This window comes from Oncorhynchus keta, chromosome 18, assembly GCF_023373465.1.
Source record: "Oncorhynchus keta strain PuntledgeMale-10-30-2019 chromosome 18, Oket_V2, whole genome shotgun sequence".
Lineage (NCBI taxonomy): Eukaryota > Metazoa > Chordata > Actinopteri > Salmoniformes > Salmonidae > Oncorhynchus > Oncorhynchus keta.
This window is the reverse complement of record NC_068438.1, coordinates 56,067,353-56,081,843: the sequence shown is the minus strand read 5'-3', so window position 1 is coordinate 56,081,843 and position 14,491 is coordinate 56,067,353. Positions and strand designations below refer to the sequence as shown.

Genomic DNA, 14,491 nt, shown 5'->3' with positions numbered 1-14,491 from the left:
TCCCTCCCGCTGTTCAGAGGCAATTAAAATACTGTACCCTTTGCATGTAAAGAATGAGAAGTCAAGAAAAGTTTACAAAATGAAGCTCCTTATGGAAAATCAAGAGACACTTTTGCTGACTATTACAAAAATGGGAACATCAGCAACCTTATCTTCCACACAAACCATCCCCTGGCATGGCACAGTGCTATATTAGCACACTACCCCTCTGTTAAGAGAACCGGGGTTAACGAGGGGTAGAAACTCAGAATACTTGATAACGAGGACTCTGAGTCAAGTAATATAAATATCTATAAGTCCGGAACAGTGATGGTACAGAGTAACCCCAAACAGTTTCAGCTGGACTTTCACCTAATCAAAGAATTAGCCCAACAGGAGAAGCTCTCCCTTGATAAAGATACCCCCACCCCGAGCGGGTCAAACCAGACCTCTTCATTATGTAACACCACAGACGAGCAACCCCCAGCGGAGAGTCACCCTCCCAGCACAGACTACCACTCCCTCATTGAAATGAAGGACAAATTCACCCAGCTGGAGGCAAGACAGGTGGAGCTGGAACAGCAGGTGATTACACTTCAGTCAGCACAGACCCAGACAACAGTCCAGCACAACAACACCCCTTAACCAGACCCGGAGAGCTGGAGGTGGACAGAGACATATCTGCACTCTGGACTGTGGTGAGACAACTTCAACAGGAAAAGAGCAGAATCAGGAGAAGAACAGAGCATTAGAGGAGAGGATCAGACTGCTGGTGGAGGAGAGGTTGAGGGGGATGGAGGAGAGGGTGAGGGGGATGGAGGAGAGGTTGAGGGGGACGGCGTGTGACAGAAGAACAACCCACTAGAGAGGTGGTCACCCCCACAGAGAAGCCAGCAGAACAGCCCACCCCAGCACCTGACAAAAGTTTCGACACCACAGCAGAACAGTCCACACCAGACCCTGACCATAGAGTCGACACCACAGCAGAACAGACAAATGAAGAACCACAAGCCCAGCGGCTCTCACCCCTCTGAGCACCCCCTGTCAGCCACCCTGATAGCCCTTCTGACAACCCCTCACACCCACTGAGGACAAACACAAGACACAGATTGTACTACTTATGATGGGAAATATATAGAAGAAAACAAACTTTTTCCCAAACATAGTGTGTCTAAACTCTGGTGTCCAAACACCCAGCGTGCCTCGACCTACTGTCTGAGGACCAACTAGGTTCACCCAGCCACATAATAATACACACAGGCACAAACAACCTGAGAGCACAGCAGGAAAGGGTGGCAACAGCACTGAAGGGAGTGATTGAAAAGGCTTCTTCTACTTTCCCCAACGCACAAGTGGTTATCTCCACCCTGCTACCACCAAAAGACTTCCACCCTGCCACAATACAGCGGGTAAACGCAAGTATTTCCCGTGACCGTGCCTCAAAACCAAATGTTTTCCTGGCCCACCACTCCACCCTGGACTTGAACAGCCTCTATGACCAGGTCCACCTCTACAAGGCAGCAGTGCCCACCTTGCCAGGACTCTAAAGGACATCGCTCTCAAACGTATCCCCAACACTTCACACAGGAGCAACAGATCCAATAGACTCCCACCCAGACCAATGAGACACCCTCCCAGATCTGCAGGACCCCCCCATGGACCTACACATAGAGGACCCACGCCAGAGGAATTACATCCAGACCACAGTACCCAGACACATCCACCCCCACCCCAACCCCACACCAACTCCTGCCCACCCCATGCACCCCCACCCCCGCAAAGAGGGCCTCAACATGGAAGCCACACATACGCCCAGGTAGTGAGCGGGCAAACAGTCCCAACCCCCACTCTCACACTCGCCCAAACCAATGGCATGTACCAGATGCTCAGCAGGCTCTGCTCACACTTACTGGCCTGAGGGCCCAAACCGACCAACAACATTGGACACTCTATGGAACAAAAAGCCTTCACTATATTATCCTGGAATATCCAAGGCCTGAGGTCATCTCTGCCTTTGGCCTAAAGAGCAGAAACCGGACTTCACCAAAGAAATCGGTAATACAGACATTGTCATCCTGCAAGAAACCTGGTATAGAGGAGATGGAACCACTGGTTGCCTCTAGGTTACAGAGAGCTGGTAGTCCCATCCACCAAACTACCAGGTGTGAAATAGGAAAGAAAGACTCAGGGTATGCTAATTTGGTATAGAGCAGACCTAACTCCCTCCATTAAATTAATCAAAACAGGAGCATTCTACATTTGGCTAGAAATTCAAAAGGAAATTATCTAATAACAGAGAAAAAAGTCCTCCTGTGCTGCCTATATCCCCCCACTCGAATCCCATATTTTAATGAAGACAGCTTCTCCATCCTGGAGGCGAAATCAATCATTCCAGGCCAGGGACATGTACTAGTCTGTGGCGACCTAAATGCCAGAACCGGACAAGAACCTGACACTCTCAGCACACAGGGGACAAACATCTGCCTGGAGGTGACAGCATCCCCTCCCACATATACCCCCTAGGCACAACTATGACAACATAACCAACAAAAACGGGTCACAACTCCTGCAGCTTTGTCGCACGCTGGGTATGTACATAGTCAATGGTAGGCTTCGAGGGGACTCCTATGGTAGTACACCTATAGCTCATCTCTTGGCAGTAGTACTGTAGACTACTTTATCACTGACCTCAACCCAGAATCTTTCAGAGTGTTCACAGTCAGCCCACTGACACCCCTATCAGACCACAGCAAAATCACAGTCTACTTAAACAGAGCAATACTCAATCATGAGGCATCAAAGCTAAAGGAACTGAGTAACATTAAGAAATGCTATAGATGGAAGGAATGCAGTTTGGAAACCTACCAAAAACAATTAGGCAACAACAAATTCAATCCCTTTTAGACAATTTCCTGGGTAAAACGTTCCACTGTAATAGTGAAGGTGTAAACTTGGCAGTAGAAAATCTTAACAGTATATTTGACCTCTCAGCTTCCCCATCAAATGTAAAAATCTCAAATAGAAAACCGAAGAAAATTAACAATAATGATAAATGGTTTGATGAAGAATGCAAAAATCTAAGAAAGAAATTGAGAAACCTGTCCAACCAAAAACATAGAGACCCGGAAAACCTGAGTCTACGCCTTCACTATGGTGAATCACTAAAACAATACAGAAATACACTACGGAAAAAGAAGGAACAGCATGTCAGAAATCAGCTCAATGTAATTGAAGAATCCATAGACTCTAACCACTTCTGGGAAAATTGGAAAACACTAAACAAACAACAACACGAATAATTATCTATCAAAATGGAGATGTATGGGTAAACCACTTCTCAATCTTTTGGTTCTATAACAAAGAATAAAGAGCAAAAACATATACATGATCAAATACAGATCTTAGAATCAACTATTAAAGACTACCAGAACCCACTGGATTCTCCAATTACATTGAATGAGTTACAGGACAAAATAAAAACCCTCCAACCCAAAATGGCCTGTGGTGTCGATGGTATCCTCAATGAAATGATCAAATATACAGACAACAAATTCCAATTGGCTATACTAAAACTCTTTAACATCATACTTAGCTCTGGCATCTTCCCCAATATTTGGAACCAAGGACTGATCACCCCAATCCACAAAAGTGGAGACAAATTTGAACCCAATAACTACCGTGGAATATGTGTCAACAGTAACCTTGGAGGAAAATCCTCTGCATTATTATTAACAGCAGACTCGTACATTTCCTCAATGAAAACAATGTACTGAGCAAATGTCAAATTGGCTTTTTTTACCAAATTACCGTACAACAGACCATGTATTTACCCTGCACACCCTAATTGACAACCAAACAAACCAAAACAAAGGCAAAGTCTTCTCATGCTTTGTTGATTTCAAAAAAGCCTTCGACTCAATCTGGCATGAGGGTCTGCTATACAAACTGATGGAAAGTGGTGTTGGGGGTAAAACATATGACATTATAAAATCCATGTACACAAACAACAAGTGTGCGGTTAAAATTGGCAAAAAACACACACATTTCTTCACACAGGGTCGTGGGGTTAGACAGGGATGCAGCTTAAGCCCCACCCTCTTCAACATATATATCAAACGAATTGGCGCGGCACTAGAAAAGTCTGCAGCACCTGGCCTCCCCCTGCTAGAATCCGGGGTCAAATGTCTGATGTTTGCTGATGATCTGGTGCTTCTGTCACCAACCAAGGAGGGCCTACAGCAGCACCTAGATCTTATGCACAGATTCTGTCAGACCTGGGCCCTGACAGTAAATCTCAGTAAGACCAAAATAATGGTGTTCCAAAAAGGTCCAGTCACCAGGACCACAAATTCAAATTCCATCTAGACACTGTTGCCCTAGAGCACACAAAAAACTATACATACCTTGGCCTAAACATCAGCGCCACAGGTAACTTCCTACAAAGCTGTGAGCGATCTGAGAGACAAGGCAATAAGGGCATTCTATGCCATCAAAAGAAACAAATTTCAACATACCAATTAGGATTTGGCTAAAAATACTTGAATCAGTGATAGAGCCCATTGCCCTTTATGGTTGTGAGGTCTGGGGTCCGCTCACCAACCAAGACTTCACAAAATGGGACAAACACCAAATTGAGACTCTGCACGCAGAATTCTGCAAAAATATCCTCCGTGTACAACGTAAAACACCAAATAATGCATGCAGAGCAGAATTAGGCCGATACCCACTAATTATCAAAATCCAGAAAAGAGCCATTAAATTCTACAACCACCTAAAAGGAAGCGATTCACAAACCTTCCATAACAAAGCCATCACCTACAGAGAGATGAACCTGGAGAAGAGTCCCTAAGCAAGCTGGTCCTGGGGCTCTGTTCACAAACACAAACACACCCTACAGAGCCCCAGGACAACAGCACAATTAGACCCAGCAAATCATGAGAAAACAAAAAGATAATTACTTAACACATTGGAAACAATTAACAAAAAAACAGAGCAAACTAGAATGCTATTTGGCCCTACACAGAGAGTACACAGTGGCAGAATACCTGACCACTGTGACTAACAAACTTAAGGGAAAGCTTTGACTATGTACAGACTCAGTGAGCATAGCCTTGCTATTGAGAAAGGCCGCCGTGGCAGACATGGCTCTCAAGAGAAGACAGGCTATGTGCTCACTGCCCACAAAAATGAGGTGGAAACTGAGCTGCACTTCCTAACCTCCTGCCCAATGTATGACCATATTAGAGATACATATTTCCCCCAGATCACACAGATCCACAAAGAATTCGAAAACAAATCCAATTTTGAAAAACTCCCATATCTACTGGGTGAAATTCCACAGTGTGCCATCACAGCAGCAAGATTTGTGACCTGTTGCCACGAGAAAAGGGCAACCAGTGAAGAACAAACACCATTGTAAATACAACCCATATTTACGCTTATTTATTTTATCTTGTGTCCTTTAACTATTTGTACATTGTATATATATATATATATATAATATGACATTTGTAATGTCTTTACTGTTTTGAAACTTCTGTATGTGTAATGTTTACTGTTCATTTTTGTTGTTTTTCACCTTATATATTCACTTTGTATGTTGTCTACCTCACTTGCTTTGGCAATGTTAACACATGTTTCCCATGCCAATAAAGCCCTTGAATTGAATTGAATTGAATTGAGAGCTAGAGGAGCACAGAGAGAGAGCTAGAGGAGCACAGAGAGAGAGCTAGAGGAGCACAGAGAGAGAGCTAGAGGAGCACAGAGAGAGCTAGAGGAGCACAGAGAGAGCTAGGGGAGCACAGAGAGAGAGCTAGGGGAGCACAGAGAGGGGAGCACAGAGAGAGAGCTATGGGCACCAGGGTAGTGGTTAGAGGAGGCAGGTAGCCTAGTGGTTAGAGGAGGCAGGTAGCCTAGTGGTTAGAGTAGACAGGTAGCCTAGTGGTTAGAGGAGACAGGTAGCCTAGTGGTTAGAGGAGACAGGTAGTCTAGTGGTTATAGGAGACAGGTAGTCTAGTGATTAGAGGAGACAGGTAGCCTAGTGGTTAGAGGAGGCAGGTAGTCTAGTGGTTATAGGAGACAGGTAGTCTAGTGGTTAGAGGAGACAGGTAGCCTAGTGGTTAGAGGAGACAGGTAGTCTAGTGGTTATAGGAGACAGGTAGTCTAGTGGTTAGAGGAGACAGGTAGCCTAGTGGTTAGAGGAGGCAGGTAGTCTAGTGGTTATAGGAGGCAGGTAGCCTAGTGGTTAGAGGAGACAGGTAGCCTAGTGGTTATAGGAGGCAGGTAGCCTAGTGGTTATAGGAGGCAGGTAGCCTAGTGGTTATAGGAGGCAGGTAGCCTAGTGGTTATAGGAGGCAGGTAGCCTAGTGGTTATAGGAGGCAGGTAGCCTAGTGGTTATAGGAGGCAGGTAGCCTAGTGGTTATAGGAGGCAGGTAGTCTAGTGATTAGAGGAGACAGGTAGCCTGGTGGTTAGAGGAGGCAGGTAGTCTAGTGGTTATAGGAGACAGGTAGTCTAGTGGTTAGAGGAGACAGGTAGCCTAGTGGTTAGAGGAGACAGGTAGTCTAGTGGTTATAGGAGACAGGTAGTCTAGTGGTTAGAGGAGACAGGTAGCCTAGTGGTTAGAGGAGGCAGGTAGTCTAGTGGTTATAGGAGGCAGGTAGCCTAGTGGTTAGAGGAGACAGGTAGCCTAGTGGTTATAGGAGGCAGGTAGCCTAGTGGTTATAGGAGGCAGGTAGCCTAGTGGTTATAGGAGGCAGGTAGCCTAGTGGTTATAGGAGGCAGGTAGCCTAGTGGTTATAGGAGGCAGGTAGCCTAGTGGTTAGAGGAGGCAGGTAGCCTAGTGGTTATAGGAGGCAGGTTGCCTAGTGGTTATAGGAGGCAGGTAGCCTAGTGGTTAGAGGAGACAGGTAGTCTAGTGGTTATAGGAGACAGGTAGTCTAGTGGTTAGAGGAGACAGGTAGCCTAGTGGTTAGAGGAGGCAGGTAGTCTAGTGGTTATAGGAGGCAGGTAGCCTAGTGGTTAGAGGAGACAGGTAGCCTAGTGGTTATAGGAGGCAGGTAGCCTAGTGGTTATAGGAGGCAGGTAGCCTGGTGGTTATAGGAGGCAGGTAGCCTAGTGGTTATAGGAGGCAGGTAGCCTAGTGGTTATAGGAGGCAGGTAGCCTAGTGGTTATAGGAGGCAGGTAGCCTAGTGGTTAGAGGAGGCAGGTAGCCTAGTGGTTATAGGGAGGCAGGTTGCCTAGTGGTTATAGGAGGCAGGTAGCCTAGTGGTTAGAGAGGCAGGTAGTCTAGTGGTTAAAGGAGACAGGTAGCCTAGTGGTTAGAGGAGACAGGTAGCCTAGTGGTTATAGGAGGCAGGTAGCCTAGTGGTTATAGGAGGCAGGTAGCCTAGTGGTTAGAGGAGACAGGTAGTCTAGTGGTTAGAGGAGGCAGGTAGTCTAGTGGTTAGAGGAGACAGGTAGCCTAGTGGTTAGAGGAGGCAGGTAGTCTAGTGGTTATAGGAGGCAGGTAGTCTAGTGGTTAGAGGAGACAGGTAGTCTAGTGGTTAGAGGAGGCAGGTAGTCTAGTGGTTAGAGGAGACAGGTAGCCTAGTGGTTAGAGGAGGCAGGTAGCCTAGTGGTTAGAGGGAGGCAGGTAGCCTAGTGGTTAAAGGAGACAGGTAGCCTAGTGGTTAGAGGAGGCAGGTAGTCTAGTGGTTAGAGGAGGCAGGTAGCCTAGTGGTTAGAGGAGGCAGGTAGCCTTGTGGTTAGAGGAGGCAGGTAGCCTAGTGGTTAGAGGAGACAGGTAGTCTAGTGGTTATAGGAGGCAGGTAGCCTAGTGGTTAGAGGAGACAGGTAGCCTAGTGGTTATAGGAGGCAGGTAGCCTAGTGGTTATAGGAGGCAGGTAGCCTAGTGGTTATAGGAGGCAGGTAGCTAGTGGTTATAGGAGGCAGGTAGCCTAGTGGTTATAGGAGGCAGGTAGCCTAGTGGTTATAGGAGGCAGGTAGTCTAGTGATTAGAGGAGACAGGTAGCCTAGTGGTTAGAGGAGGCAGGTAGTCTAGTGGTTATAGGAGACAGGTAGTCTAGTGGTTAGAGGGAGACAGGTAGCCTAGTGGTTAGAGGAGACAGGTAGTCTAGTGGTTATAGGAGACAGGTAGTCTAGTGGTTAGAGGAGACAGGTAGCCTAGTGGTTAGAGGAGGCAGGTAGTCTGAGTGGTTATAGGAGGCAGGTAGCCTAGTGGTTAGAGGAGACAGGTAGCCTAGTGGTTATAGGAGGCAGGTAGCCTAGTGGTTATAGGAGGCAGGTAGCCTAGTGGTTATAGGAGGCAGGTAGCCTAGTGGTTATAGGAGGCAGGTAGCCTGAGTGGTTATAGGAGGCAGGTAGCCTAGTGGTTAGAGGAGGCAGGTAGCCTAGTGGTTATAGGAGGCAGGTTGCCTAGTGGTTATAGGAGGCAGGTAGCCTAGTGGTTAGAGGAGACAGGTAGTCTAGTGGTTATAGGAGACAGGTAGTCTAGTGGTTAGAGGAGACAGGTAGCCTAGTGGTTAGAGGAGGCAGGTAGTCTAGTGGTTATAGGAGGCAGGTAGCCTAGTGGTTAGAGGAGACAGGTAGCCTAGTGGTTATAGGAGGCAGGTAGCCTAGTGGTTATAGGAGGCAGGTAGCCTAGTGGTTATAGGAGGCAGGTAGCCTAGTGGTTATAGGAGGCAGGTAGCCTAGTGGTTATAGGAGCAGGTAGCCTAGTGGTTATAGGAGGCAGGTAGCCTAGTGGTTAGAGGAGGCAGGTAGCCTAGTGGTTATAGGAGGCAGGTTGCCTAGTGGTTATAGGAGGCAGGTAGCCTAGTGGTTAGAGGAGGCAGGTAGTCTAGTGGTTAAAGGAGACAGGTAGCCTAGTGGTTAGAGGAGACAGGTAGCCTAGTGGTTATAGGAGGCAGGTAGCCTAGTGGTTATAGGAGGCAGGTAGCCTAGTGGTTAGAGGAGACAGGTAGTCTAGTGGTTAGAGGAGGCAGGTAGTCTAGTGGTTAGAGGAGACAGGTAGCCTAGTGGTTAGAGGAGGCAGGTAGTCTAGTGGTTATAGGAGGCAGGTAGTCTAGTGGTTAGAGGAGACAGGTAGTCTAGTGGTTAGAGGAGGCAGGTAGTCTAGTGGTTAGAGGAGACAGGTAGCCTAGTGGTTAGAGGAGGCAGGTAGCCTAGTGGTTAGGGAGGCAGGTAGCCTAGTGGTTAAAGGAGACAGGTAGCCTAGTGGTTAGAGGAGGCAGGTAGTCTAGTGGTTAGAGAGGCAGGTAGCCTAGTGGTTAGAGGAGGCAGGTAGCCTTGTGGTTAGAGGAGGCAGGTAGCCTAGTGGTTAGAGGAGGCAGGTAGCCTAGTGGTTAGAGGAGGCAGGTAGCCTAGTGGTTAGAGGAGACAGGTAGCCTAGTGGTTATAGGAGGCAGGTAGTCTAGTGGTTATAGGAGGCAGGTAGTCTAGTGGTTAGAGGAGGCAGGTAGTCTAGTGGTTAGAGGAGACAGGTAGCCTAGTGGTTAGAGGAGGCAGGTAGCCTAGTGGTTAGAGGAGGCAGGTAGCCTAGTGGTTAAAGGAGACAGGTAGCCTAGTGGTTAGAGGAGGCAGGTAGTCTAGTGGTTAGAGGAGGCAGGTAGCCTAGTGGTTAGAGGAGGGCAGGTAGCCTTGTGGTTAGAGGAGGCAGGTAGCCTAGTGGTTAGAGGAGGCAGGTAGCCTGAGTGGTTAGAGGAGGCAGGTAGCCTAGTGGTTAGAGAGACAGGTAGCCTAGTGGTTAGAGGAGGCAGGTAGCCTAGTGGTTAGAGGAGGCAGGTAGCCTAGTGGTTAGAGTAGACAGGTAGCCTAGTGGTTAGAGGAGGCAGGTAGCCTAGTGGTTAGAGGAGGCAGGTAGTCTAGTGGTTAGAGGAGGCAGGTAGCCTAGTGGTTAGAGGAGACAGGTAGCCTAGTGGTTAGAGGAGACAGGTAGCCTAGTGGTTAGAGGAGACAGGTAGCCTAGTGGTTAGAGGAGACAGGTAGTCTAGTGGTTAGAGGAGACAGGTAGCCTAGTGGTTAGAGGAGACAGGTAGTCTAGTGGTTATAGGAGACAGGTAGTCTAGTGATTAGAGGAGACAGGTAGCCTAGTGGTTAGAGGAGGCAGGTAGTCTAGTGGTTAGAGGAGGCAGGTAGCCTAGTGGTTAGAGGAGGCAGGTAGCCTAGTGGTTAGAGGAGACAGGTAGCCTAGTGGTTAGAGGAGACAGGTAGCCTAGTGGTTAGAGGAGACAGGTAGCCTAGTGGTTAGAGGAGACAGGTAGTCTAGTGGTTAGAGGAGACAGGTAGCCTAGTGGTTAGAGGAGACAGGTAGTCTAGTGGTTATAGGAGACAGGTAGTCTAGTGATTAGAGGAGACAGGTAGCCCAGTGGTTAGAGGAGGCAGGTAGTCTAGTGGTTATAGGAGACAGGTAGTCTAGTGGTTATAGGAGACAGGTAGTCTAGTGGTTAGAGGAGACAGGTAGCCTAGTGGTTAGAGGAGACAGGTTGTCTAGTGGTTATAGGGAGGCAGGGTAGCCTAGTGGTTAGAGGCAGCCCAGTGGCCAGAGGAGCAGGTAGCCTAGTGGTTATAGGAGGCAGGTAGTCCTAGTGGTTAGGAGGCAGGTAGCCTAGTGGTTATAGGAGGCAGGTAGCCTAGTGGTTATAGGAGCCAGGCAGGGTTAGCCTAGTGGTTATAGGAGGCAGGTAGCCTAGTGGTTATAGGAGGCAGGTAGCCTAGTGGTTAGAGGAGACAGGTAGCCTAGTGGTTAGAGGAGGCAGGTAGCCCTAGTGGTTATAGGAGGCAGGTTGCCTAGTGGTTAGAGGAGGCAGGTAGCCTAGTGGTTAGAGGAGGCAGGTAGCCTAGTGGTTAAAGGAGACAGGTAGCCTAGTGGTTAGAGGAGGCAGGTAGTCTAGTGGTTAGAGGAGGCAGGTAGCCTAGTGGTTAGAGGAGGCAGGTAGCCTAGTGGTTAGAGGAGGCAGGTAGCCTAGTGGTTAGAGGAGGCAGGTAGCCTGAGTGGTTAGAGGAGGAGGCCCTGCCCAGTGGTTAGGGAGCAGGTAGCCTGGGGAAGTGGTCAGTGGTTAGAGGAGGCAGGTAGCCTAGTGGTTAGAGGAGACAGGTAGCCTAGTGGTTAGAGGAGGCAGGTAGCCTAGTGGTTAGAGGAGGCAGGTAGCCTAGTGGTTAGAGGAGGCAGGTAGCCTGGTAGTTAGAGGATGCAGGTAGTCTAGTGGTTAGAGGAGACAGGGTAGCCTAGTGGTTAATGGAGGCAGGTAGCCTAGTGGTTAGAGGAGGCATGTAGCCGAGTGGTTAGAGGAGGCAGGTAGCCTAGTGGTTAGAGGAGGCAGCTTGCCTAGTGGTTAGAGGAGGCAGGTAGTCTAGTGGTTAGAAGAGGCAGGTAGCCTAGTGTTTAGAGCATTGGGCTTGTAAACGAAGGGTGGCTGGATTGAATCCCTGAGCTGACAAGGTAAAACTCTGTCGTTCTGCCCCTGAACAAGGCAGTTAACCCACTGTTCCTCTCTCTGTGCTCCCTAGCTGATCACATTCTCAGAGAAAACTACTGTTTACTGTGTCTGTCTCTGGAAAGCACTGGAAAGGCCTGATCACATCCTCAGACACAGTAAACAGTAGTTGTCCTTGTCCCTGAAAGCACTGGAAAAGGTCTGGCTTTAGTACAGTTCAGTTGGCTGGTTACAGAAAGCTACCATCAAATTGGTTGGCTAAGACAGGCTTCTCCAGAGAGACCTAGCCTGTCAGCTAGTGTTGAAGGGGAGTTTGACTTTCATCGCTCCTGTCTATTCTCTTTGGCAAACACCAGACCTTTAATATACAGTATATCTCTAGTTATATACCAGACCTTTAATATACAGTATATCTCTAGTTATATACCAGACCTGTAATATACAGTATATCTCTAGTTATACACCAGACCTTTAATATACAGTATATCTCTAGTTATATTTATATACACAGTTATATCTCTATATTATATACCAGACCTTTAATATACAGTATATCTCTAGTTATATACCAGACCTTTAATATACAGTATATCTCTAGTTATATACCAGACCTTTAATATACAGTATATCTCTAGTTATATACCAGACCTTTAATATACAGTATATCTCTAGTCATATACCAGACCTGTAATATACAGTATATCTCTAGTTATATACCAGACCCTTAATATACAGTATATCTCTAGTCACATACCAGACCTTTAATATACAGTATATCTCTAGTTATATACCAGACCTTTAATATACAGTATATCTCTAGTCACATACCAGACCTTTAATATACAGTATATCTCTAGTTATATACCAGACCTTTAATATACAGTATATCTCTAGTTATACACCAGACCTTTAGAGTTATACACATTTAATATACAGTATATCTCTAGTCACATACCAGACATTTAATATACAGTATATCTCTAGTTATACACCAGACCTTTAATATACAGTATATCTCTAGTCACATACCAGACCTGTAATATACAGTATATCTCTAGTTATATACCAGACCTTTAATATACAGTATATCTCTAGTTATATACCAGACCTTTAATATACAGTATATCTCTAGTTATACACCAGACCTGTAATATACAGTATATCTCTAGTTATATACCCAGACCTTTAATATACAGTATATCTCTAGTTATACACAGACCTTTAATATACAGTATATCTCTAGTTATATACCAGACCTTACTATACAGTATATCTCTAGTTATATACCAGACCTTTAATATACAGTATATCTCTAGTCACATACCAGACCTTTACTATACAGTATATCTCTAGTTATACACCAGACCTTAATATACAGTATATCTCTAGTTATTTTCCAGACCTTTACTATACAGTATATCTCTAGTTATATTCAGACCTTTACTATACAGTATATCTCTAGTTATACACCAGACCTGTAATATACAGTATATCTCTAGTTATACACCAGACCTTTACTATACAGTATATCTCTAGTTATATACCAGACCTTTACTATACAGTATATCTCTAGTTATACACCAGACCTGTAATATACAGTATATCTCTAGTTATACACCAGACCTTTACTATACAGTATATCTCTAGTTATATACCAGACCTTTACTATACAGTATATCTCTAGTTATACACCAGACCTGTAATATACAGTATATCTCTAGTCACATACCAGACCTTTAAATTCAGGCTGATACACAACAAAACGTGGGGAAAGTCTGTAGGTATGAATTCTCTCTGTATCTGTAATGTTGATTCAGTATGACTGCTGTAAATGTTCATGGTGTGGTCATTTAGCAGACACTCCTATCCAGAGAGATATGCGGGTCAATCAGAGTCCAAAACGTATATTGGTTTTCATATGTTTGAATCGTCTGCGTGACTCAAGTAATTTGTCAACACTTTCAAATGAATAGAGGATGCGTATGAGCGGCAGTGGTTGGGAATGTAGGTGAGGTGCGTGTCCGGGGCTGGCCGTCCCCCGCAGTTGACGGTCTCTAGAGCCGCCTAGCTATGTCACAATGGGACACCAGACTATCGTGACTCTGCCTCTGGACTCCAGTGCGCTTCATAGTCAGTCCCTAAACTAAAGTAGGTACTCTCAAAAAGATAAATATAAAAACAAACGGGAGAGAAAGGTCATGTGATCTTCTCCGAGTTTCTTTTGTCCTTAACATCAGGTTTTAACCACAGCAAGGTAGTTGATTTGAACAACAGAGCCTTGTGATTAACATAAATCGAGGAGCTGTCACTCAGGGTCTGTGACCGGCATCGCTGATGATGGGAGGACAGAGGAAAGTAGTTGTATTAAGCTATTGTCTTTGTCTGTTAAATGCTGTGACCTTGAGTCATTGAGCCCTGTCAACCTGACATCCTTTAGCTTCCACCTTTCTGCCTGAGTGGCGAGATGGAAGAGGGAAGGTGGGAGAGGAGAGAAGGGAGAGGGAAGAGGAGATGGAAGAGGGAAAATGGGAGATGGGAGAGGGGGAGAAGGGAGAAGGAAGAGGGAGAGAGGGAGAGGGGAGAGGAAGAGAGGAGATGGAAGATGGGGAAGAAGGGAGAGGGGACAGGGGAGAGGGAAGTGAGAGGAGATGGAAGACGGAAGAAGGAGAGGGGACAGGGGAGTGGGAAGAGAGGAGATGGAAGATGGGGAGGGGACAGGGGAGAGGGGACAGGGGAGAGGAAGAGAGGAGAAGGGAGGGGACAGGGGAGAGGGAAGAGGGGAGATGGAAGATGGGGGAGAGGGGAGAGGGGAGAGAGGGACAGGGGGAGAGGAAAGAGAGGAGGATGGAAGAGGGAAAATGGGGAGATGGGAGAGGGAAGAGGGGAGAGGGGACAGGGGAGAGGAGAGAGGAGATGGAAGAGGGAAGAAGGAGAGGGAGAGAGGAGAGGGAGAGGGGAGAAGGAAGAGAGGAGATGGGAGAGGGGAGAGAGGGAGAGGGGAGAAGGAAGAGAGGAGATGGAAGATGGGAAGAAAGAGGGGGACAGGGGAGAGGGGAAGAGAAGATGGAAGACGGAAG

At 46.7% G+C, this 14,491-nt stretch overlaps 1 long non-coding RNA gene across 10 annotated transcripts; it reads left to right on the top strand.

Annotated features, from left to right (window-relative positions):
• Window positions 1–5,846: 5,846 nt before the first annotated feature.
• LOC127909026 (uncharacterized) lies at window positions 5,847–11,156 on the top strand. Of its 10 annotated transcripts, XR_008069472.1 has the most exons (6): window positions 7,672–7,737; window positions 9,237–9,361; window positions 9,462–9,511; window positions 10,063–10,237; window positions 10,888–10,962; window positions 11,075–11,155. It is a non-coding gene; the product is annotated as an uncharacterized LOC127909026 (long non-coding RNA). The 10 variants fall into 10 exon arrangements; XR_008069477.1 differs by lacking the exons at window positions 7,672–7,737; window positions 10,888–10,962 and adding an exon at window positions 5,847–5,886 and having other exon boundaries at window positions 11,075–11,156; XR_008069469.1 differs by lacking the exons at window positions 9,462–9,511; window positions 10,888–10,962 and adding an exon at window positions 9,713–9,762 and having other exon boundaries at window positions 11,075–11,156.
• Window positions 11,157–14,491: the final 3,335 nt, after the last annotated feature.